Source organism: Triticum dicoccoides, chromosome 2B (assembly GCF_002162155.2).
Source record: "Triticum dicoccoides isolate Atlit2015 ecotype Zavitan chromosome 2B, WEW_v2.0, whole genome shotgun sequence".
NCBI lineage: Eukaryota > Viridiplantae > Streptophyta > Magnoliopsida > Poales > Poaceae > Triticum > Triticum dicoccoides.
In genome coordinates, this window is record NC_041383.1 from 275415591 (window position 1) to 275439560 (window position 23970).

The following is a 23970-nucleotide window of genomic DNA, read 5'->3' on the forward strand; positions in this document are numbered from 1 at the left end:
GATGCTTATGTCAAGAAACTTCAACCTGAGAAGCTCGAACCCAAGTCGGAAAAATGCGTATTCATAGGATACCCTAAGGAAACCATAGGGTACACTTTCTACTTAAGATCCGAAGGCACGATCTTTGTTGCCAAGAATGGGTCCTTTCTGGAGAAAGAGTTTCTCTCAAAAGAATTAAGTGGAAGGAAAGTAGAGCTTGATGAAGTATTGCCTCTTGAAACGGTGAGTAGCGCAACTCAGGAAAATGTTCATGTGGTGCCTGCGCCGACAAGAGAGGAAGTTAATGATGATGATCAAGATACTTCGGATCAAGCTCCTACTGAACTTCGAAGGTCCAGAAGGGCACGTTCTGCACCAGAGTGGTACGGCAACCCTGTCTTGGAAATCATGTTGTTAGACAATGGTGAACCTTCGAACTATGAAGAAGCGATGGCGGGCTCAGATTCCAACAAATGGCTTGAAGCCATGCAATCCGAGATAGGATCCATGTATGAAAACAAAGTGTGGACTTTGACAGACTTGCCCGATGATCGGCGAGCGATAGAAAACAAATGGATCTTTAAGAAGAAGACGGACACGGATGGTAATGTTACCATATATAAAGCTCGACTTGTCGCTAAGGGTTATCGACAAGTTCAAGGGATTGACTACGACGAGACATTCTCTCCCGTAGCGAAGCTGAAGTCCGTCCGAATCATGTTAGCAATTGCCGCATACTATGATTATGAGATATGGCAGATGGACGTCAAAACGGCATTCCTTAATGGTCACCTTAAGGAAGAACTGTATATGATGCAGCCAGAAGGTTTTGTCGACCCTAAGAATGCTAACAAGGTATGCAAGCTCCAGCGCTCCATTTATGGGCTGGTGCAAGCATCTCAGAGTTGGAACATTCGCTTTAATGAGATGATTAAAGCGTTTGGGTTTATGCAGACTTATGGAGAAGCCTGTGTTTACAAGAAAGTGAGTGGGAGCTCTGTAGCATTTCTCATATTATATGTGGATGACATACTTTTGATGGGAAATGATATAGAACTTTTGGACAGCATAAAGGCCTACTTGAATAAATGTTTTTCAATGAAGGACCTTGGAGAAGCTGCTTACATATTAGGCATCAAGATCTATAGAGATAGATCGAGACGCCTCATAGGTCTTTCACAAAGCACATACCTTGATAAGATATTGAAGAAGTTCAATATAGATCAGTCCAAGAAGGGGTTCTTTCCTGTGTTGCAAGGTGTGAAATTGAGCTCGGCTCAATGCCCGACCACGACAGAAGATAAAGAAGAGATGAGTGTCATCCCCTATGCCTCAACCATAGGGTCTATCATGTATGCCATGACCTGTACCAGACCTGATATAAACCTTTCCGTAAGTTTGGTAGGAAGGTACCAAAGTAATCCCGGCAAGGAACACTGGACAACGGTCAAGAATATCCTTAAGTACCTGAAAAGGACTAAGGACATGTTTCTCGTATATGGAGATGACGAAGAGCTCGTCATAAAGGGTTACGTCGACGCTAGCTTCGACACAGATCTGGATGACTCTAAGTCACAAATCGGATACGTGTATATTTTGAATGGTGGGGCAGTAAGCTGGTGCAGTTGCAAGCAAAGCATCGTGGCAGGATCTACATGTGAAGCGGAGTACATGGCAGCCTTGGAGGCAGCACATGAAGCAATCTGGGTGAAGGAGTTCATCATCGACCTAGGAGTCATACCCAATGCGTCGGGGCCGATTACACTCTTCTGTGACAACACTGGAGCTATTGCACTTGCCAAGGAGCCCAGGTTTCACAAGAAGACCAGGCACATCAAGCGTCGCTTCAACTCCATCCGCGAAAATGTTCGAGATGGAGACATAGATATTTGTAAAGTACATACAGACCTGAATGTAGCAGATCCGTTGACTAAACCTCTCCTAGGGCAAAACATGATCAACACCAGTACGCAATGGGTGTTCGATTCATCACAATGTAACTAGATTATTGACTCTAGTGCAAGTGGGAGACTGTTGGAAATATGCCCTAGAGGCAATAATAAATGGTTGTTATTATATTTCTGTGTTCATGATAATTGTTTATTATTCATGCTATAACTGTGTAATCCGGAAATCGTAATACACGTGTGAATACATAGACCACACCAAGTCCCTAGTGAGCCTCTAGTAGACTAGCTCGTTGATCAACAGATAGTCATGGTTTCCTAACTATGGGCATTGGATGTCATTGATAACGGGATCACATCATTAGGAGAATGATGTGATGGACAAGACCCAATCCTAAGCATAGCTCAAAGATCGTGTAGTTCGTTTAGCTAGAGATTTTCCAAATGTCAAGTATCATTTCCTTAGACCATGAGATTGTGCAACTCCCGGATACCGTAGGAGTTTTTTGGGTGTACCAAACGTCACAACGTAACTGGGTGGCTACAAAGGTGCACTATAGGTATCTCCGAAAGTGTCTGTTGGGTTGGCACGAATCGAGACTGGGATTTGTCACTCCGTATGACGGAGAGGTATCTCTGGGCCCACTCGGTAATGCATCATCATAATTAGCTCAATGTGACCAAGTGTCTGGTCATGGGATCATGCATTACGGTACGAGTAAAGTGACTTGCCGGTAACGAGACTAAACGAGGTATTGGGATACCGACGATCGAGTCTCGGGCAAGTAATGTATCGACTGACAAAGGGAATTGAATATGGGGTTAATTGAATCCTCGACATCGTGGTTCATCCAATGAGATCATCGAGGAGTATGTGGGAGCCAACATGGGTATCCAGATCCCACTGTTGGTTATTGACCGGAGAGGTGTCTCGGTCATGTCTGCATATCTCCCGAACCCGTAGGGTCTACACACTTAAGGTTCGGTGACGCTAGGGTTGTAGAGATATTAGTATGCAGCAAACCGAAAGTTTTTCGGAGTCCCGGATGAGATCTCGAACATCACGAGGAGTTCCGGAATGGTCCGAAGGTGAAGAAATATATATAGGAAGTGCTGTTTCGGCCATCGGGAGAAGTTTCGGGGTTACCGGTATTGTACCGGGACCACCGGAAGGGTCCCGGGGGTCCATCGGGTGGGGCACTTATACCGGAGGGCCCCGTGGGCTGAAGTGGGAGGGGAACCAGCCCCTGGAGGGCTGGTGCGCCCCCCCTTGGCCCCCCCTGCGCCTAGGGTTGGGAACCCTAGGGGAGGGGGCGCCTCCACTTGCCTTGGGGGGCAAGTTCCCCCCTTGGCCGCCGCCCCCAGGAGATCCCATCTCCTAGGGCCGGCGCCCCCCCTGGGGACCCTATATAAAGGAGGGGGGAGGGAGGGCAGCCGCACCCTGCATCTTGGCGCCTCCCTTCCCCTTGCTACACCTCCTCCTCACGCAGACGCTTGGCGAAGCCCTGTCGGATCCCTGCTGCATCCACCACCACGCCGTCGTGCTGCTGGATCTTCATCAACCTTTCCTTCCCCCTTGCTAGATCAAGGAGGAGACGTCACGCTGACCGTACATGTGTTGAACACGGAGGTGCCGTCCGTTCTGCGCTAGGATCTCCGGTGATTGGATCACGACGTGTACGACTACCTCAACCCCGTTCTCTTGAAGGCTTCCGCTCGCGATCTACAAGGGTATGTAGATGCACTCCCCTCTCTCGTTGCTGGATGAACTCATAGATTGATCCTGGTGAACGTAGGAATTTTTTTATTTTATGCAACGTTCCCCTACAACTTAAACTTCCAAAACTTCTTTGTGATTCTCGGTCTGACCGATTCCTCCATTTCGGTCCTACCGAGATCACTAAGTCGATCTAGGTTTTCAATCTCGGTGCAACCGATTTGAACTGTTCGGTCACACCGAGTTCCTGTAACTGTACACAATTATGCATCTCGGTGCCACCGAGTTGTTCCACTCGGTCACACCGACAGGGTCGGGCTATATATACCCACAGGCAAAATTTTGGAAATTTCTCCGAACCTCTTCGCCCGCGCAATAGCTCGCTCTGCTAGCAGGGTCTCCGGATTTTCTCCCCGTCGCCAGCCGCCTCCTGTCGCTGGTCTCCACCGCCGTCAACAAAATTCACCCCTGCCGTTGCCGCCGTAGCGAGTTCATCCCCAAGCTAGGGTATGGACTCGATCACAGTGCTATCCTCGTCCGATTCCTAGCACATTGTGTTCTTAATGATTCTTGCCAGGATTGAAACACCCCTATCCAGTCAATGCAATCCTTAGATTAGATGGGATTCGAAAATTTAGGGTTAGGTTTCCGCCGAAACCATCTCGGACCCACCGAGTTGAAAAACTCGGTCCCACCGATTTGGCTAACGCCATTGCACTAGTAACTGTCGGTCTGACCGAGAATTGCTAATCGGTGAGACCGATTTTAGGACTTTGTGAAACCCCAGCAGTCTTGGTACCACCGAACTGTGACTCGATCCAACCGAGTTCATCAGTTTAGGTTCCAAAACTGCTTCGGTATCACCGAGTTTGAAAATCGGTTGATCCAAAATGCTTTCTATGGAAAACTAAAACTGAATTTTTGAATCATTCTTTTGCAAAAAATCTCTGCATTTTGTGATGCTCATCCATTCTACCTCATCTATAACTATTCACAGGGTCAGCAGTCAGCGATTTGCAGCATGTCAGACCAAAGTGATAGTCAGAACAGGTCAGAAGAGCACAATCACATGAGTGAGGGCACTAGTCCCTCTAGCACTTCAGATGAAGGCAGCAGGAGCACCCCAAGCAATCTGCCTAAAGCTGCCACCAGGACAAGGAAGAAGAGAACCTCATATTCGGAGGATGAGGATTATAGAGCAGAAGAGGATGAGGCTACCTCCAAGAAGGTAGTGCTCAAAAAGGAGTATGCCTCAGCAAAGAACACTAAACCTGGACTAAATAGGAAGGTTCCTGCCAAGAGGACACCTATGCTAAAGGTCAGAGGATCAACTCAAGTGCCTGAAAAGTCTGAACCCAAAGAGGCACCTGCAAGAAGAGTTACAACTTCCAAACCCAAGAAAGTTCCCACTGGAGAAACTATGAAGTTTACCATAGAATCAGAAGACGAAGCTGCTTCTCAGGATAAAAAGAAGAAGAGAGCCAGAACCACTACTGCCCAGGTTCTTGGAAATCCCTCAATGAGGAGAGACTATGAAGAGGAAGAAGAGGTTGCTGCACCAGCACCCAAGGCACAAAAGCTTATGGGTGATGCTATTAAGTCAGGGGCTGCAACATCAAAGCCCAAGGAAGCACCCAAAGCTGCCCCCAAGCCCAAGCTTGCCCCAAAGAGGAATACCAGGAGTATTCCAGCTGCTGAGAAGAACAAGGCCCTAGTGCCTGAAGTTGCTGATGAGGAAGATGAAGAAGGACAAGTCCTGAGGAAGCTCAAGCCCAAGATACCAGATCATAATGATGCCCATCCTGTGGCTGAGGACATGAACATCAGAAGAGACTCAGGGTTGAGGCTATGGAGGATGACAAATCCATATGCCACAAGGAGAAGGACTGCTGTTGATTACAGGTTCCATACAAAGGAACATCAGGACTTCTATGAGACAATCTTGTTGGACAAGAAGCCCATAGTGTGTGATATGAGGTGGGTCGGCTGGACCTACATGAAAGAAAATGAAGAACACTATCCTGGAGTGCAAGACAGTTTTGTTGCTTGTGGAGTTGCAGATTTTGTTGGGCAAAAGCTCGCCAACTGGAATGATGAACTCATTATGCAATTCTACTCCACAACACACTTCTATCCAGATGGGAGGATAGTTTGGATGTCTGAAGGTACAAGGTACCAGTCAACCGTTGAGGAATGGGCAAGACTGATCAATGCCCCAAAGGAAAGTGAAGATGACTTGGATGTCTATGCCAAGAAGAAGATGGACCACAATTCCATGGCACACATGTACAAGGAGATCCCAGACAAAGCTATTGAGACACATAAGTTTGGGTCAGTCCACTTTCTTCTGTCAGGGCTGCCAATAATCAACTGGATCCTAAGACACACTCTCTTGCCCAAGTCTGCTGACCACAACATGATTAGAGGGCATGCAATCAACATGTTGCATTTGTTTGATGTGCCACAAAAATTCAAGGTCATGAGCCTTATGGTTGAGACCATTAAGATGACTGTAGCAAACCAGAAGAGAAGTTGTAGGTATGCCCCACAGATTCAAGAGTTGATTAACTCAAAGATGGGCATAGGAAAATATCTATTGGATAAGGAACATTTTTCTCTCTATCCAGACTTTGAGGACAATCAGGTTGTCATGAATGAGAATGAACCATCATTAGTACAAGCTCAAGAGAAGAAGGAGGAGGCAAGGAAAGAGAAGGCTGCCAAGATGCCAACTCAAGAGGCATCTAAGTACTTTTTGAAGAACAAGCAGGAGCAACTTGGTTACTTGATAGCATCAACACTGAGGATTGAGAAGGAATTGGCCACCCTCACTCAAAATCAGAAGAGCTTGGAAAGAATCATGGAACAAAAATTCTATGATCTAGATGTCAAAGTAACTGAGATTCAGTCAGTTGTGGAGCAGCTACAAGATGACATGCAGGAGAGGAAGGGCAAGACTACCACTAATGTATTTGCCAGAGTGCCTAGAGCTCAAAGGTCAGCTGCAGTGCCTGTGACAGACACCAGAGCCACATCATCTGCACCAGCTACAGCTCCTATAGCTCCAGTGCAACCAGCTCCAGCACCAACTCCTCCATCTCCATCCACTTCAACTGAAGCCTTCGTTCTTGGAGTTCTCCGAACACCACCACCGGAAGATCAAGCCTGAGAGTCGATCTAGCACTATGCATTTTCTATGAACTTTTTGGTAACTTGTTGCCAAAGGGGGAGAAAAATGTATAGATCATAGGCTTCGAGAGAGAGAGTGTTGCTTTTGTTCTCTCTTGCTTTGGTGGTTAAACTTTGTTTGCTTTTGATTGCTTGAGATACTATGCTGTTTTTGTGAGACATTGATGATCATGTGTTTGATCATAAGCTACACTTATGCATGTTTGATGATATTATCTTACCTATCCATATGTGATCATTCACTTTGCTTGGTGATGAGTGCATGTATTCAATCTTTATCATTTTGAGCGCTCCACCAAGATGTATGTGACATGGAAGAGTAACCCATTAGCCTAATTCCTTGTGCATTTGCAGTCCAAAGCAAATCCTAAACTATGCACAAATTTAGGGGGAGCTCTTGCTTATCACATACTTCTCAAAGCGACGATGTTTTTCAATCTTATTATCATTTGTCGAAGCTTTGATCTATATGTTGTCATCAATTACCAAAAAGGGGGAGATTGAAAGTGCAACTATCCCTAGGTGGTTTTGGTAATTCATAACAACATATAGCTAATTGAGCTAATGCTATTCCAAGACTATTATTTCAGGAAACCTCAATGAATGGCATGGCATAGATGATGAAAGTGGATCCCTCAAAATACTAAGGACAAAGGATTGGCTCAAGCTCAAAAGCTCAAGACTCTTCATTTTACATTTTAGTGATCCAAGATCACATTGAGTCTATAGGAAAAGCCAATACTATCAAGGAGGGATGAGGTGTTGCTTAATGACCCTCTTGCTTCATGTGCTTAGTGATATGCTCCAAAAACCCTCAACTACTTTCTCACATCCACAAATGACCTATACCCAAAGCCAAAATCGGTCACACCGATTCTTTCTATCCGGCGCCACCGAGTTCTAATGTCATAGCCACTGCCACAAACCCTAGGCAAATCGGTCCTACCGATAGGGATCTCGGTCTCACCGAGATGGGATTGTAATCTCTCTGTTTCCCTTCATAACGTTTCGGTCTAACCGAAGTGAGCGATCGGTCCCACCGAGATTGCAATGTAAACTCTCTGTTTCCCTTTTGTAACATTTCAGTCTCACCGAAAAGAGCAAATCGGTCCCACCGAGTTTACCTGACCAACTCTCTGGAAAGCTTATTACCAAAATCGGTCTCACCGAGTTTGTGTAATCGGTCTTACCGAGATTACGTTATGCCCTAACCCTAACCAAATCGGTCTTACCGAGTTGCATGTCAGTCCCACTGAAAATCCTAACGGTCACTAGGTTTACTAAAATTGGTCCGACCGAGTCTGTTGAATCGGTCCAACCGAGTTTGGTAAATTGTGTGTAACGGTTAGATTTTGTGTGGAGGCTATATATACCCCTCCACCTCATCTGCATTCGTGGAGAGAGCCATCAGAACAAACCTACACTTCCAACTTACCATTTATGAGAGAGAACCACCTACTCATGTGTTGAGGCCAAGATATTCCATTCCTACCATATGAATCTTGATCTCTAGCCTTCCCCAAGTTGCTTTCCACCCAAATCTTCTTTCCACCAGATCCAAATCCTATGAGAGAGAGTTGAGTGTTGGGGAGACTATCATTTGAAGCACAATAGCAAGGAGTTCATCATCAATGCACCATTTGTTACTTCTTGGAGACTGGTGTCTCCTAGATTGGCTAGGTGTCACTTGGGAGCCTCCGACAAGATTGTGGAGTTGAACCAAGGAGTTTGTAAGGGCAAGGAGATCGCCTACTTCGTGAAGATCTACCGCTAGTGAGGCAAGTCCTTCATGGGTGACGGCCATGGTGGGATAGACAAGGTTGCTTCTTCGTGGACCCTTCGTGGGTGGAGCCCTCCGTGGACTTGCGCAACCGTTACCCTTCGTGGGTTGAAGTCTCCATCAACGTGGATGTACGATAGCACCACCTATCGGAACCACGCCAAAAACATCCGTGTCTCCAATTGCGTTTGAATCCTCCAAACCCTTCCCTTTACTTTCTTGCAAGTTGCATGCTTTAATTTCCGCTGCCTATATACTCTTTGCATGCTTGCTTGAATTGTTTGATGATTGCTTGACTTGTCCCAAGATAGCTAAAATCTGCCAAACTCTAAAATTGGGAAAATGTTAAGTTTTTAATTGGTCAAGTAGTCTAATCACCCCCCCTCTAGACATACTTCAAGGTCCTACATCGACATTCCTCCCCCAGCACAAGATCCATCCCCCGCATGGCGTCCTGACGTGCCTCGTCAAATGCTAGGACCCGCATGGAGCGATGCTTGACTTCGTGTGGGAGAACCGCTTCAGCTCCGTAGATGAGGAAGAATGGCATCTCGCCCGTCGGCTTGGTCGCGGTGGTGTGGATGGACCACAACACAGACTGGTGCTCGTCGAGCCAGCCCCTGCTGCAGGCCTCGAGCTTCTTCTTGAAGGTCCTTGCATTGAGGCCCCTTAAGACTTCTGCGTTGGCGCACTCGGCCTGACCGTTGCTCCTGGGGTGTGCCACTGGGGCGTGCATATCTGCGTTCCAAGGTTAGCACAATATGTTTTGAAAAGGTTGGTAGTGAACTACGAGCCATTATCGGTGATGATGCAGTTAGGAACCCCAAACCGGCTCACGAGGCCTTTGATGAACTTGACGGCTGACCTGGCCGGGGTGGTGCGAACGGCTTCTACTTCTGCCCACTCGGTGAACTTGTCGATGGCAATGTAGAGGTAGCGGTAGCCCCCTGGCGCTCGAGGAAATGGCCCCAAGATGTCCAGCCCCGAGCCCGCGAACGGCCACGTGAGCAGGATAGTCTGGAGGCCCTATGCAGGCTGATGGATCTGTTTGGCGTGGAACTGGCATGCTTCGCAAGAGCGCACCAGCTCAGTGGCGTCGTTGAGTGCTGTGGGCCAGTCGACACTGCGGAAAGCCTTGCCCACGAGGGTGCGTGATGAAGAGTGGTGTCCGCAGTCCCCACCATGTATGTCTGCCAGCAGCTCAAGCCCCTGCTCCCTGGAGATGCATCGCAAATAAACGTCATTGGGCCTTTTGCGGTACAGCTCACCTTCCCGGATGCAGTACGTGGTGGCCTGACAAGCCATGCGCTCGGCATCCTCCTCCTTCTCCGGCAAGGTCCCTTGAAGCAGGTATGTCTTGAACTCCTCGGTCCAGCACTCCTCCTAAGGCTCGAGCGCGAGGGGCAGGCGGACCCCTGAGGATGGGCCGCAGGCCGGGGCGCCAGTTGCTGGTGTTTGGGGTAGGTCCTCCCAAGGCGGTGCTGGTGCTACAGTGGGAGGAACTGCCGATGGCTTGAAGAGCCGTTCCTCAAACACCCCTGGCTCCTGAGGTAGCCTCCAGGATGCCCTCTTGGCGATGTTGTCCGCCTCCTTGTTTGTTCCTCGTGACACATGCTGCAGTTCCAAGCCCAGGAACCGTTTCTCTATTTTGCGTACCTCTTCCAGGTATGCCTCCATCTACTCATCCTCAGGTGTGTACTCTTTGTTGGAGAAGTTGATGAGGAGCTGGGAATAGCCCCTGATGGTGAGGCGCTTCACTCCCAGCGCCGCCACGGCTCTGAGGCCGGCAAGTAAGCCTTCGTACTATGTGATGTTGTTGGAGACCTTTTTGCCCTACTGGAAACAGAGTTATACAGCGTAGTAGAGCTTGTCCTTGGTGGGTGAGATGAGGACAGCTCCAGCCCCTGCGCCTTGCCGTGAGAACGCGCCGTCGAAGTACATGATCCACCCGTCTGGCGCCTCACTTCTAGGCGAGAGGGAGCGATCCTTGCATACTCTGCGGTTAGGGACTTCGGTCCACTCTGCCATGAAATCTGCGAGGGCCGCACCCTTGATGACCCTGGTGGTGCTGAACTCAAGTTGGAACGCCTGGAGCTCGATGTTCCACTCCGCAACTCGCTCGGCGGCATTAGGGCTCCGGAGTACCCTCTCCAGTCGGTAGGCTGAAATGACCTTGATGGGGTGGCCCTGGAACTTGCTTTTGAGGCATGGGGTAGCACGCTCGCCTCCTGTTGAGGGAGTCCTAGATTCAGGGGTCCTTAGATTTCCAGCCTAGGAGTATGGGCCGGGCTGCATGGGCCGTACAGGATCAAGTCGAAGATCATCTACCGTGTCCGAATGGGACTTCTCAACATGTGGCCAGCAAGAATAGAGCCCGGAGGTTTCCTTCCCTGATAAACCGACTTTGTACATCCATAGATCCCCTCCGGCATGTATATAAACTGGAGGGGTTAGTCCGTAGAGGGCAACATTTCACCATCATCGGAATCCTCCTAGGCTAGACATCAAGGGTTAGCCATTACGATCTAGAGGTAGATCAACTCTTTTAATCTTCATACTCGACAATCATAATCAAGAAGGAGTAGGGTGTTACCTCCATTAAGAGGGCCCGGACCTGGGTAAACATCGTGTCCCCTGGCCTCCTATTGCCATTGATCCTTAGATGCACAACTTGGGCCCCCCTACCCAAGATCTGCCGGTTTTGACACCGACATTGGTGCTTTCATTGAGAGCTCCGCTGTGCTGTATGCAGAACGTGATCCATAGTCTGCCTAGTCATCAACGACACTTCTGGAGGGTGCCTGGCTTTGGGGCAGACCCTCCGGTTCGATGGTTTTACTATGAAGGCGCGCACGGCCGTCGAGCCCGCATCTCCTCTCATAGCTGCCGAACACCATCCTCGCATTGGCCCCAAGTACTCTAAAAAATTGGATCCGGCAGATGTTTCGTCTTTAAACGAATTGCTAGACTGCATCGTTGCCCTGGAGGTCTCAACGGACTATGATCGGATCGTACACAAGCCCGACCAGATGGAAATTACTCACCCACCGGTCACCCACTTCATGGCGATAGTCGAGGAACAGGCCACCAATGACCCCCCCCCCCATATTGAGGACCAAGTATGTCCAGGTCCCCGAATCCACTAAGCCGGATATTTCTCCTTCGGAAGGGACTTTACTCCCGTCGGACTCTGGTTCAGTTGCAGGGTCGCAAGAGCCTTGGCGCTTGGCCCGACCCGAACCGGTTACTGCAGAAGCCATACCGGCTCCGAACACAGACGTGGGACAAGATCCAAAATTCAATCCACCCACCCACCACAATCTATACTCTCCAAGCAACTCAGGTCCTCCAGATATATATGACCTGATGTATGTGCGGCAGCAGCCCCAGGAAACGGTCCACCACTTTTGGGCCAGATTCCTGCTTGTTAAAAACGAGATCAAGGACTGTTCGGACAACGACGTACTTGCGGTATTCCACCATAATTGCAAAGATGAAGGATATTGAACACCCTCGACCGTCGCCACATACAGAGCTTCTCGTAATTATCGCATTTAGTACAAAAGTACTACGCGATGGAAAGCATATGGAGGGCCCAGAAAACTCTACTGGAGCCCGCCACCTCGACGCAGAGTGCGGCCCGGGCTAAAAGAATATACCATGGCGGATCACCCAACCATCGGGCTACGGTCAGGAAGAATAAGCCCTTCATGGGACATAAGTCCATTGTTGATGAACTATTGGACAAACCCTGCCCGATCCATACTACTCCGCACACAGTCCCAACCCATAGCCTCCGGGCATGCTGGGTACTCCAACAGGTAGCAAAAAGTGGAGAGTCAATCCTCACCACAACCCCAGAAGGATATTCACCGGAGAAGGATAACTTCAATGTCCTAACAGTCTTCGAGACTTTCTCCTCTAACAACTGGTGTAAACGGGCACTACGCGACCTCGCCGAAGTCCATCAAGTTACCGCACTAAGCCCATGGAACGACACAGCGATAACCTTTACGGCTGAAGACGAACCACACGCTTGGTCAGTCCGAGCACATGCCGCCTTGGTACTGAACCCCATCGTTGATGGTTTCCGGCTTACTAAAGTGCTCATGGACGGCGGTAGCGGACTCAACCTCATATATGAGGATACGCTCGACAAGATGCAGATGGATAGGTCACCCATCAAGCATAGCAACACCACCTTTCGAGGTATTATCCCTAGTGGAGAGGCACACTGCTCGGGAAAAATAAAACTAGACGTGGTGTTCGACACACTTGATAATTATAGATCCGAAGAGCTGCTTTTCCATGTGGTCCCCTTTAACAGTGGGTATCACGCTATCCTCGGCCGGGTCGCCTTCTCACGCTTTCAAGCTATAACCCATTATGGGCACATGAAGCTCAGAATGCCCGGCCCTAATGGGATCATTACAATTTCAAGCAACCTAGACAAAGCTCTTCGTGCCGAGAACAAGACCGCATCCTTGGCCCTTGACGCACTATCTGAAGCCCTAGCGGCAGAAGAATTAACCACCCTACGAGCTACGGTACATAGGGACGACATGATCCTTGATAAGAGATCCAAGTCCACCTCTTTCAAGCCAGCCGAGGAAATAGCAAAATTCCAAGTGCACCCGACGGACCCCAATAAAACGGCATCCATCGAAGCGCAGCTAGATCCGGCAGTGGATGCCGCCCTATGTGCATTCCTACATGAAAATTGGGACATATTCGCCTGGCATCCTTCAGATATGCCCGGCATCCCATGCAGATTGGCCGAACACAGTCTCAATATAATCATGGGATTTAAACCCATGAAGCAGACACTACGGCGATTCTCCGAACCCAAGCGTCAGGCCATGGGAGAAGAGCTAGCCAAGTTATTAGAGGCTGGGTTTATTATGGAAATAAAACATCCAGATTGGTTAGCCAACCTAGTAATGGTGCCTTAAAAGGACAAATTGTGGCGCCTATGTGTCTACTTCAAAGACCTCAACAAGGCTTGCCCTAAAGACCCCTTCCCATTGCCCCGCATCGACCAAACCATTGACGCAACCATCGGACACAATTCTTTGTGTTTCCTCGACCCTATTTCTGATACCATCAGAACAAGATGAAGGAATCGGACCAGGCTGCAACCGCATTCATCACCCTTTATGGTCCCTTATGCTTCAATACTATGCCCTTCGGACTCAAAAACGCCGGGGCTACCTACTAGCGCATGATTTAAACATGCCTGGAAAAGCAAATAGGAAAAACAGTCGAAGCATACGTGGACAATGTGGTCAATAAAACAAAACATGTCGAGTCACTGGTGGATGACCTTCGCCTCACCTTCGACAATCTCCGAACATACGACATCCGGCTTAATCCAGAAAAATGTGTCTTCGGAGTTCCAGCCAGAAAGCTGCTAGGGTTCATTGTTTCCCATAGAGGAATTGAGGTACATCCAGCAAAAATTTGAGCTCTGTCACAATTGGCCACACCAACAGACCTAAAGCAGGACCAGAAACTAGCTGGGTGCGTCACGGCTTTAAGCCGATTTATCTCCAAATTAGGAGAAAAGAGATTGCCATTATACAAGCTTCTGCGCCGTACTGATAACTTCAAATGGACAGACGCAACCACAGCCGGATTGGAAGCAATCAAGGCCCTTCTCGCAAGCAACCCAATCTTGGCCGCACCTGGCATTGGAGAGCCTATGTTATTATACATTTGGCAACTAACCAAGTAGTTAGCGCCGACCTCGTCGTTGAGCGGAGGGAGGAGGGGCATAAATTCCCCACCCAAAAACCAGTTTACTATGTATCGGAGGTCCTTACACCTTGCAAATCCCGATACCCGCACTATCAGAAGATAGCCTACATAGTCTTCATGGCATCTCGCATACTTCGGCACTACTTTCAGGAGTGTTCCATCACAGTAACATCTAAGGTGGCACTGAATGACATCATTAATAACAGGGACGCCACTGACCACATAGCTAAGTGGGCCATCGAGCTATTACCGTTCGAAATCATATACAAGCCACGCCGGGCTATTAAATCCCAGGTATTGTCCAACTTTATAGCCGAATCGATGGAAGCCAAACTCCCTAAAGAGTACAAATCATATTATAATAGGATCATGTACTTTGATGGCTCCAAAATGCTGGCCGGACTGGGGGCTTGCGTAATTCTCACATCCCCACTGGGCACACAGTCCTCTACGTACTGCGAATTATGTATATAGACTCTAATAATGCAGCCGAATACGAGGCGCTACTACATGGTCTTCGTATGGCTGTCTCCATGGGCATACAATGCTTGGAGGTGCGCGGTGATTCGAACCTTGTAATTTCACAGGTTAATGGAGAGTTTGATGCGAAGGACCAAAAAATGATGGCATATCGAAACGCCATATTGAAACTGTCAGCTCGGTTCGACGGACTCGAGTTCCATCATGTCGCCCGAGAAAGTAATCAAGCATCCTACATCCTTGCTCATATGGGCGCTAAACGTGACCCCGTGCCACCCAACACCTTCGTGGAGTGGCTCTTTAAGCCATCTGTTGTGTGGCAGGGTGAGAGCGACGGAGGCAACACAGACCTGATCACACCCCCAACCGCCGAACACAACACGGACAACGTCGGGGGTTTGGATATCGAGATAACACCCTCTGCTCATGAGATCATGGCAGTTATTGCTCCTTGGACCGAACCTTACTTGGCTTACCTTAATAAGCAAGAGCTCCCCGACGATCAAAACGAGGCATGATGCATAGTTCGGCATGATAACCCACAAGTATAGGGGATCGCAACAGTTTTCGAGGGTAGAGTATTCAACCCAAATTTATTGATTCGACACAAGGGGAGCCAAAGAATATCCTCAAGTATTAGCAGTTGAGTTGTCAATTCAACCACACCTGGAAAACTTAATATCTGCAGCAAATTATTTAGTAGCAAAGTAATATGGAAGTAACGACAATAGTGGCAAAAGTAACTATAGCAGTTTTGTAGTAATTGTAACAGCGGCAACGGTAAAGTAACTAAGCAAAGATCAATATGTGAAAAGCTCGTAGGCACTGGATCAGTGACGGATAATTATGTTGGATGCGATTCCTCATGCAATAGTTATAACATAGGGTGACACAGAACTAGCTCCAGTTCATCAATGTAATGTAGGCATGTATTCTAAATATAGCCATACATGCTTATGGAAAAGAACTTGCATGACATCTTTTGCCCTACCCTCCCGTGGCAGCGGGGTCCTATTGGAAACTAAGGGATATTAAGGCCTCCTTTTAATAGAGTACTGGTCCTAAGCATTAACACTTGGTGAATACAGGAACTCCTCAAACTATGGTCATCACCGGGAGTGGTCCCAATTATTGTCACTTCGGAGTTGCCGGATCATAACACATAGTAGGTGACTATTGACTTACAAGATAGGATCAAGAACTCACATATATTCATGAAAACATAATAGGTTCAGATCTGAAATCATGGCACTCGAGCCCTAGTGACAAGCATTAAGCATAGCAAAGTCATAGCAACATCAATCTTAGAACATAATGGATACTAGGGATCAAACCTCAACAAAACTAACTCGATTACATGGTAAATCTCATCCAACCCATCACCGTCTAGCAAGCCTATGATGGAATTACTCATGCATGGCGGTGAGCATCATGAAATTGGTGATGGAGGATGGTTGACAATGACGACAGCGACGGATTCCCCTCTCCGGAGCCCCGAACGGACTCCAGATCAACCCTCCCGAGAGAGATTAGGGCTTGGCGGCGGCTCCGTATCGTAAAACGCGATGAATCCTTCTCTCTGATTTTTTCTCCCCGAACGTGAATATATGGAGTAGGAGTTGAGGTCGGTGGAGCCTCAGGGGCCCATGAGACAGGGGGCACGCCCAGGGGGGCAGGCGCGCCCCCACCCTCGTGGACAGGGTGTGGCCCCCCTGGTCTTGATTCTTTCGCCAGTATATTTTATTAATTCCAAAAATATTCTCCATGACGTTTCAGGTCATTCCGAGAACATTTATTTCTGCACAAAAATAATACGATGGCAATTCTGCTGAAAACAGCGTCAGTCCGGGTTAGTTCCATTCAAATCATGCGAGTTAGAGTCCAAAACAAGGGCAAAAGTGTTTGGAAAAGTAGATACAATGGAGACGTATCAACTCCCACAAGCTTAAACCTTTGCTTATCCTCAAGCAATTCAGTTGACAAACTGAAAGTGGTAAAGAAAAACTTTTACAAACTCTGTTTGCTCTTGTTGTTGCAAATATGTAAAGCCAGCATTCAAGTTTTCAGCAAAGATTATGAACTAACCACATTCACAATAACATCTAGATCTCATATTTACTCATATCAATGGCATAATCAACTAGCGAGCAATAATAATAAATCTTGGATGACAACGCTTTCTCAAAACAATAATAATATGACATAACAAGATGGTATCTCGCTAGCCCTTTCTGAGACCGCAAAACATAAATGCAGAGCACCTCTGAAGATCAAGGACTGACTGGACATTGTAATTCATGGTAAAAGAGATCTAGTCATAGTTGTACTCAATATAAATTAGTAGTAATGGATGCAAATGACAGCAGTGCTCTCCAACTGGTGCTTTTTAATAAGAGGATGATGACTGAACATAAAAGTAAATAGATAGGCCCTTCGTAGAGGGAAGCAGGGATTTGCAGAGGTGCCAAAGCTTGAGTTTTGAAACAGTGATAAATAATATTTTGGGTGGCATACTTTCATTGTCAACATAACAACCAAGAGATCTCGATATCTCCATGCTACACACATTATAGGCGGTTCCCAAACAGAATGGTAAAGTTTATACTCCCCCACCACCAACAAGCATCAATCCATGGCTTGCCTGAAACAACGGGCGCCTCCAACTAACAACAATCCTGGGGGAGTTTTGTTTGAAATTATTTTGATTTGAGCATGGGACTGGGCATCCCGGTTACTGGCCATTTTCTCGTGAGTGAGGAGCGGAGTCCACTCCTCGTGAGAGTAACCCACCTAGCATGGAAGATATAGACAGTCCTAGTTGATACATGAGTTGTTCGAGCATACAAAATAGAATTTCATTTGAAGGTTTGGAGTTTGGCACATACAAATTTACTTGGAACGACAGGTAAATACCACATATAGGAAGGTATGGTGGACTCCTATGGAATAACTTTGGGGTTTATGGAAGTGGATGCACAAGCGCTTAGTACAAGTGAAGGCTAGAAAGAGACTGGGAAGCGACCAACTAGAGAGCGACAACAGTCATGAACATGCATTAAAATTAATTAACACTGAGTGCAAGCATGAGTAGGATATAAATCACCATGAACATAAATGTCGTGGAGGCTATGTTGATTTTGTTTCAACTACATGCCTGAACATGTGCCAAGTCAAGCCACTCGAGTCGTTCAAAGGAGGATACCACCCTATCATACCACATCACAGCCATTTTAATAGCATGTTGGCACGCAAGGTAAACCATTACAAACTCCTAGCTAATTAAGCATGGCATGATCAACTATAATCTCTAATTTTGATTGCAAACATGTTTCATTCACAATAGGCTGAATCAGGAACGATGAGCTAATCATATTTACAAAAACAAGATAGGTCGAGTTCATACCAGCTTCTCTCATCTCAATCAGTCCATCATATATCATCATTATTGCCTTTCACTTGCACGACCAAACGGTGTGGATAATAATAATAGTGCACATGCATTGGACTAAGCTAGAATCTGCGAGCATTTAATACAAAGGACAAGACAAGGTAATATGGGCTCTTGGTTAAATCAACAATAATGCATATGAGAGCCACTCAACATTTTCATCCAGGGTCGGCCCTGAGGGGGGGGGGGCAGGGGGGCGGCCGCCCGGGCCCCCAAATTCCAGGGGCCCCACCCAGGAGGTATGCAATAGCTAGGCCTAGGTTGGCTATGGGCCTACGTCAAGAAAAAAGAAAATGTTTGGTGCTGGGCTTAGTCTTTCACGCTGACGCACAAGGGCAGAAAGCAGCGGGCCGATCGCCCACGTATCAATCGGTTTGTTTGTTATTCCATCATGATCAGCGGGGGCCGCGTCCTTCACGTGAAAAAAGGAGCAATCCATGCGAGCCCTTCCAATTCCATCACGGTAATCAGGCAGGCGCAACTATTCGAGCCCTAGGCCACCGACGCCCGACATTCGTACTGGTACTGCCGCCTCCTCCCTCCCATGTCCTGGTAATTTCGTACCTAATTAGCTGCTGATTTCAGTTCCTAGGCCCCCATTTGTAATTCCGTATAGGCACTTAGGGACACGTCTAATCTAGTTCTCAACTGATTTCAACAGGGATCCCCATCTGTAATTTTGTGCAGGCACACGCACTAACGCTCATCACCGAATCAATCATCTGGTATATTATATTGCCGTTCCTTGATGCATAAGCCAGTACCATTCAACAATTGATGCAGCATTTGTTTTTGTTTTCAGCCTTGTGTTATCATGTCTCCAGAAACAATAGGACGTATGCATCGGGTAGCGATAAAAGGAACAGTAAGAAGGCCATGGATAAATTGGTACAATCACAATGCAGATATATGCACAAATTTCTCAAGACTAATAATGGTGCTTCCACTGCTTTGATAAACCAAGATGATTAGTTGGAGATGGTTGCCATAGAGGAAGATCAGTAAACTATTGGGATTTCGGAATATGATCAGCGAGAAGAAAATGTTGACACCAATAACAATGTAAGTGGCTCCGATATGTAGGTAATTCATTGCATGCACATGCACAATCTACTAGTGTTTATGAATAACCTATTCATAATCCAGATATTTACGATCCAAGAAATTCAGATAATCTTGATAATAAAGTAGGAGACATCTTAGTTGACAAAGGGCCTATGAGAGAGGGGGGCAATAGAATACCATGTAGATGAAGCGGGGAGACATTTTTCAAATGCTCACTATCATAGGAAATTAATAAATGGAGAGCAACATTATAGAAAGTGGCTAGTTTAATGAAAAGATGTCTACAAAGTTGTTTTGCTTCTATTGTAAGATCTTTTCTTGTAGAGTATGCAGATTTTCAAGCATGTCAGTGAAGTTAGTTGCTATCCTAATATCTCCATTGCTACATTATGCAACGAGAAGAAATTATTGGATGAAATTCACATCGACGCCATCATAAGTGATTTTGCATCGAGAAATGTTAGAAGAAAATTTTAAGGTAATACGTATTAATTATTTGATTCACATACTAATTTTGAAATCATTAAAGTGCTATTGGGATATTTCATTTATACATATTTCAGTATTATTATTATGATGTCTATACTAAGGGCCCCGCGTTTTAGTTTCGCCCCGGGCCCCCAAAATCTCAAGACCGGCCCTGTTTTCATCATGGTCTTCTCCTCTCGACCCCCAAAGAAAAGAAAAGAAATAAAACTATTTACACGGGGAAGCTCCCAACAAGCAAAAGAAGAACGAGAAATCTTTTGGGGTTTTCTTTTAATTACTACTACTACAAGCATGGAAAGTAAACTAGCTATTTTTTTGTTTTTTCTTAAGGTTTTTCAAACACACAAGAAGAAGGCTTAGAAAAGAAAATAAACTAGCATGGATGGTACAATGAAAAAGTATGAGTATCGACAACTAGAATAAGTGTGTGAACATGAATGTAATGTTGGTGATAAATATGTACTCCCCCAAGCTTAGGCTTTTGGCCTAAGTTGGTATATGACCACGGCTGGCCTGGCGGATATCCAAAGTTGTAACTGGCATCATACTGAGATGCAGCCGCTACTGCCTGACGAGCTGCAGCTTGGAGGTGAGCTGCCTCCGTCCTCCTTTCATACTCGTTCGCCTCCTCCCTGGTTATAACATGTCTCCTTTTTGCCTGAGAGTCAAAGAAAGTAGGAGCAAGGAGAGCAATATGGACAGCGCGTTGTCTGTCAAAGATTAGTCGGTATTGAAGGGGTTGTTCATTCCTCTCAATAAACTGATGGCGAACCATAGCATTATAATCTAAATAAACAGGAGGCAACTCTATATCATTTGCATGTATGGGTACATCAAGATAGTTAGCTAAACGAGCTGCATAAATCACACCAAACAAATCTCCACTTATACTGTTATGATGCAACCTTCATGCAACAATCGCCCCCAATTTATATTGTTTATCTCCTAATACCGCACTTTTGAGAACACAAAGATCTGGAACGCACATGTGACAAGCTTCATCTTTACCATTAATGCATCTACCTATAAAGAGAGCAAAATAATGTATGGAAGGAAAATGAATGCTCCCTATGGTAGCTTGTGTGATTTCTCTAGATTCCCCCACAGTGATACTAGCAAAAACTCTTTATATTCAGATTTGCAAGGTTCACTAAAATTGCCCCACTGTGGGAGTTTTCAAGCAGTATTAAAACCTTCTAGGTCCATGGTATATGATTTATCATGAAGATCAAACAAAACAGTGTGAGAATTGCGTGAGGATGTGAATTTGAACCTTCTCACAAAGTCAGTTAGGTAGTAGTATTGGGGGCACTTATCTGACACAAAGCCCTCAAGTTCAGCATCACGCACATACGCGTAAAATTCCTCAATGCCTGCTTGAACCATAAAATCTTCCGATGGCCATTCACAAGGCCGCACTTGAGCTTCCCTCGGTGGTTCATCATATGGCTCACTTATCGCGAGCCTCGGTCCTTGCTTCCTTGAGGAACCACCTTGGTATATTTTCCTATGCATTTTTTCTCTGAAAAATTTCTGAAATTCTTAGTGACTCAAAATAAAAGTGAACCAACAAGATTGATAGTAACTACTCCCATAAATGCCTAGAAGCTAAATCATGCATTAAAACTACTTTTGACCATATAAATTTGACATGCAAGCTCAAGAACAGGGTCACCTTAGCAGCAAAAAATTGCAATAAATAAAGCACTAGAACAAAAACTAATTGGACCATTGGAGGAGTCACATACCGAAGAACAATCCCCCAAAACAGTTTCGTGAATGAAGCTTTGAGCAAGGAGATCGAAAATCGCAGCAAAACGAGATAGAACACGAGTTTGAGTTGTGTGGTGATTTTTTCTGGAGGAAGACGAAGTGTGTGGGTGCAGGAATAAGTGGAGGGGGGCCACGTGGGTCCCACGAGGCAGGGGGCGCGCCCAGGGGGGGCAGGCGCGCCCTAGACCCTTGTGGCCAGGTGGTGTGGCCCCATCATGTGTTCTTAGTGCCAAATATTCTTAAATATTCTACAAAAAATCATATTTCATTTTTGGGACATTTGGAGAACTTGTATTTTCGGGGTATTTTTTTGCAAGGGTAAATCAGAAAACAGACATAAAAATACTATTTTTGCTTTATTTAATCTAAATAACAGAAAGTAAAAGGAGGGTACAGAGAGTTGTGCTTTCTAACTTCATCCATCGCATGCTCATCAAATGGAATCCACTAACAAGGTTGATCAAGTCTTGTTAACAAACTCATTCCGAATCGCATGAAACCGGAGAATCCCCGAATAACACTAAGTTACCTCAACGGGGATATGCATGTCCCCAACAATAAGAATATCATATTTCTTCTTGATAGTAGGAAGAGGAAATTCAAAACCTCCAATAGTATTCGTTGAAATTTTTCCAATGCAATTGATACTGTGGACTTGAGGTTGTTTCCTCAGAAAGTGTACCGTATGCTCATTACTATTAACATGAAAAGTGACATTGCCTTTGTTGCAATCAATAACAGCCCCTGCATTATTCAAAAAGGGTCTACCAAGTATAATTCACATACTATCATCCTCAAGAATATCAAGAATAACAAAGTCCGTTAAAATAGTTACATTTGCAACCACAACAGGCACATCCTCACAAATACCGACATGTATAGCAGTTGATTTATCAGCCATTTGCAAAGATATTTCAGTAGGTGTCAACTTATTCAAATCAAGTCTACGATATAAAGAGAGAGGCATAACACTAACACCGGCTCCAAGATCACATAAAGCAGTTTTAACATAGTTTCTTTTAATGGAGCATGGTATAGTTGGTACTCCTGGTTCTCCTAGTTTCTTTGGTATTCCACCCTTAAAGGTATAATTAGCAAGAATGGTGGAAATTTCAGCTTCCGGTATCTTTCTTTTATTCGCAACAATATCTTTCATGTACTTAGCATAAGGATTCATTTTAAGCATATCAGTCAAACGCATACGCAAAAAGATAGGTCTAATCATTTCAGCAAAGAGCTCAAAATCCTCATCACCCTTTTTCTTGGATGGTTTAGGAGGAAAAGGCATGGGTTTATGAACCCATGGTTCTCTTTCTTTACCGTGCTTCCTAGCAACAAAGTCTCTCTTATCATAACGTTGATTCTTTGATTGTGGGTTATCAAGATCAACAACAGGTTCAACCTCTATATCATTATTATTGCTAGGTTGAGTGTCAACATGAACATCATCATTAACATCATCACTGGGTTCATGTTCATTACCAGATTGTGTTTCAGCATCAGAAATAGAAATATCATTGGGATTCTCAGGTGTGTCAACAACAGGTTCACTAGAAGCATGCCAAGTCCTATCATTTTTATTATTCTTCTTTTTAGAAGGACTAGGTGCATCAACTTTATTATTGTGAGAACCTTGCTCAATTCTCTTAGGGTGGCCCTCAGGATACAAAGGTTCCTGAGTCATTCTACCACCTCTAGTCACAACTCTAACAACATTACCATTTTTCTTATTATTTAATTCATTGAGCAAATCATTTTGTGCTTTAAGCACGTTTTCTGCTTGAGTGGTAACCATGGAAGCATGTTTACTAATAAGTTTAAGTTCACCTTTAACTCTAGACATATAATCACTCAAGTGTTTAGTCATATAAGCATTGCGTTTCAATTGTCTACCAACATAAGCATTTAAGTTTTCTTGTTTAACAATAAAATTATCAAGCTCATCCAAGCATTGACTACTAGACTTATAACGAGGAATATCACCTTCATCAAATCTATAGAGAGAATTTACCTTTACTACCTGTGTCAAGTTATCAAGACCATGTATTTCTTCAATAGGCGGTAAATTCTTAACATCATCAACTTTAATACCCCTTTTTTTATAGATTTCTTTGCCTCTTGCATATCTTCATGACTCAGAAATAGAATACCCCTTCTCTTTGGAGTTGGCTTGGTTCAGGAAGTGTCCAATTGTTTTCAATAGTCAACATATTATTCAATAACAATTCAGCTTGATCAACAGTTCTTTCCCTGAAAACACAACCAGCACAACTATCTAGGTGGTCTCTGGAAGCATCGGTTAGTCCATTATAAAAGATATCAAGTATTTCATTTTTCTTGAGAGGATGATCAGGCAAGGCATTAAGTAATTGGAGAAGCCCCCCCC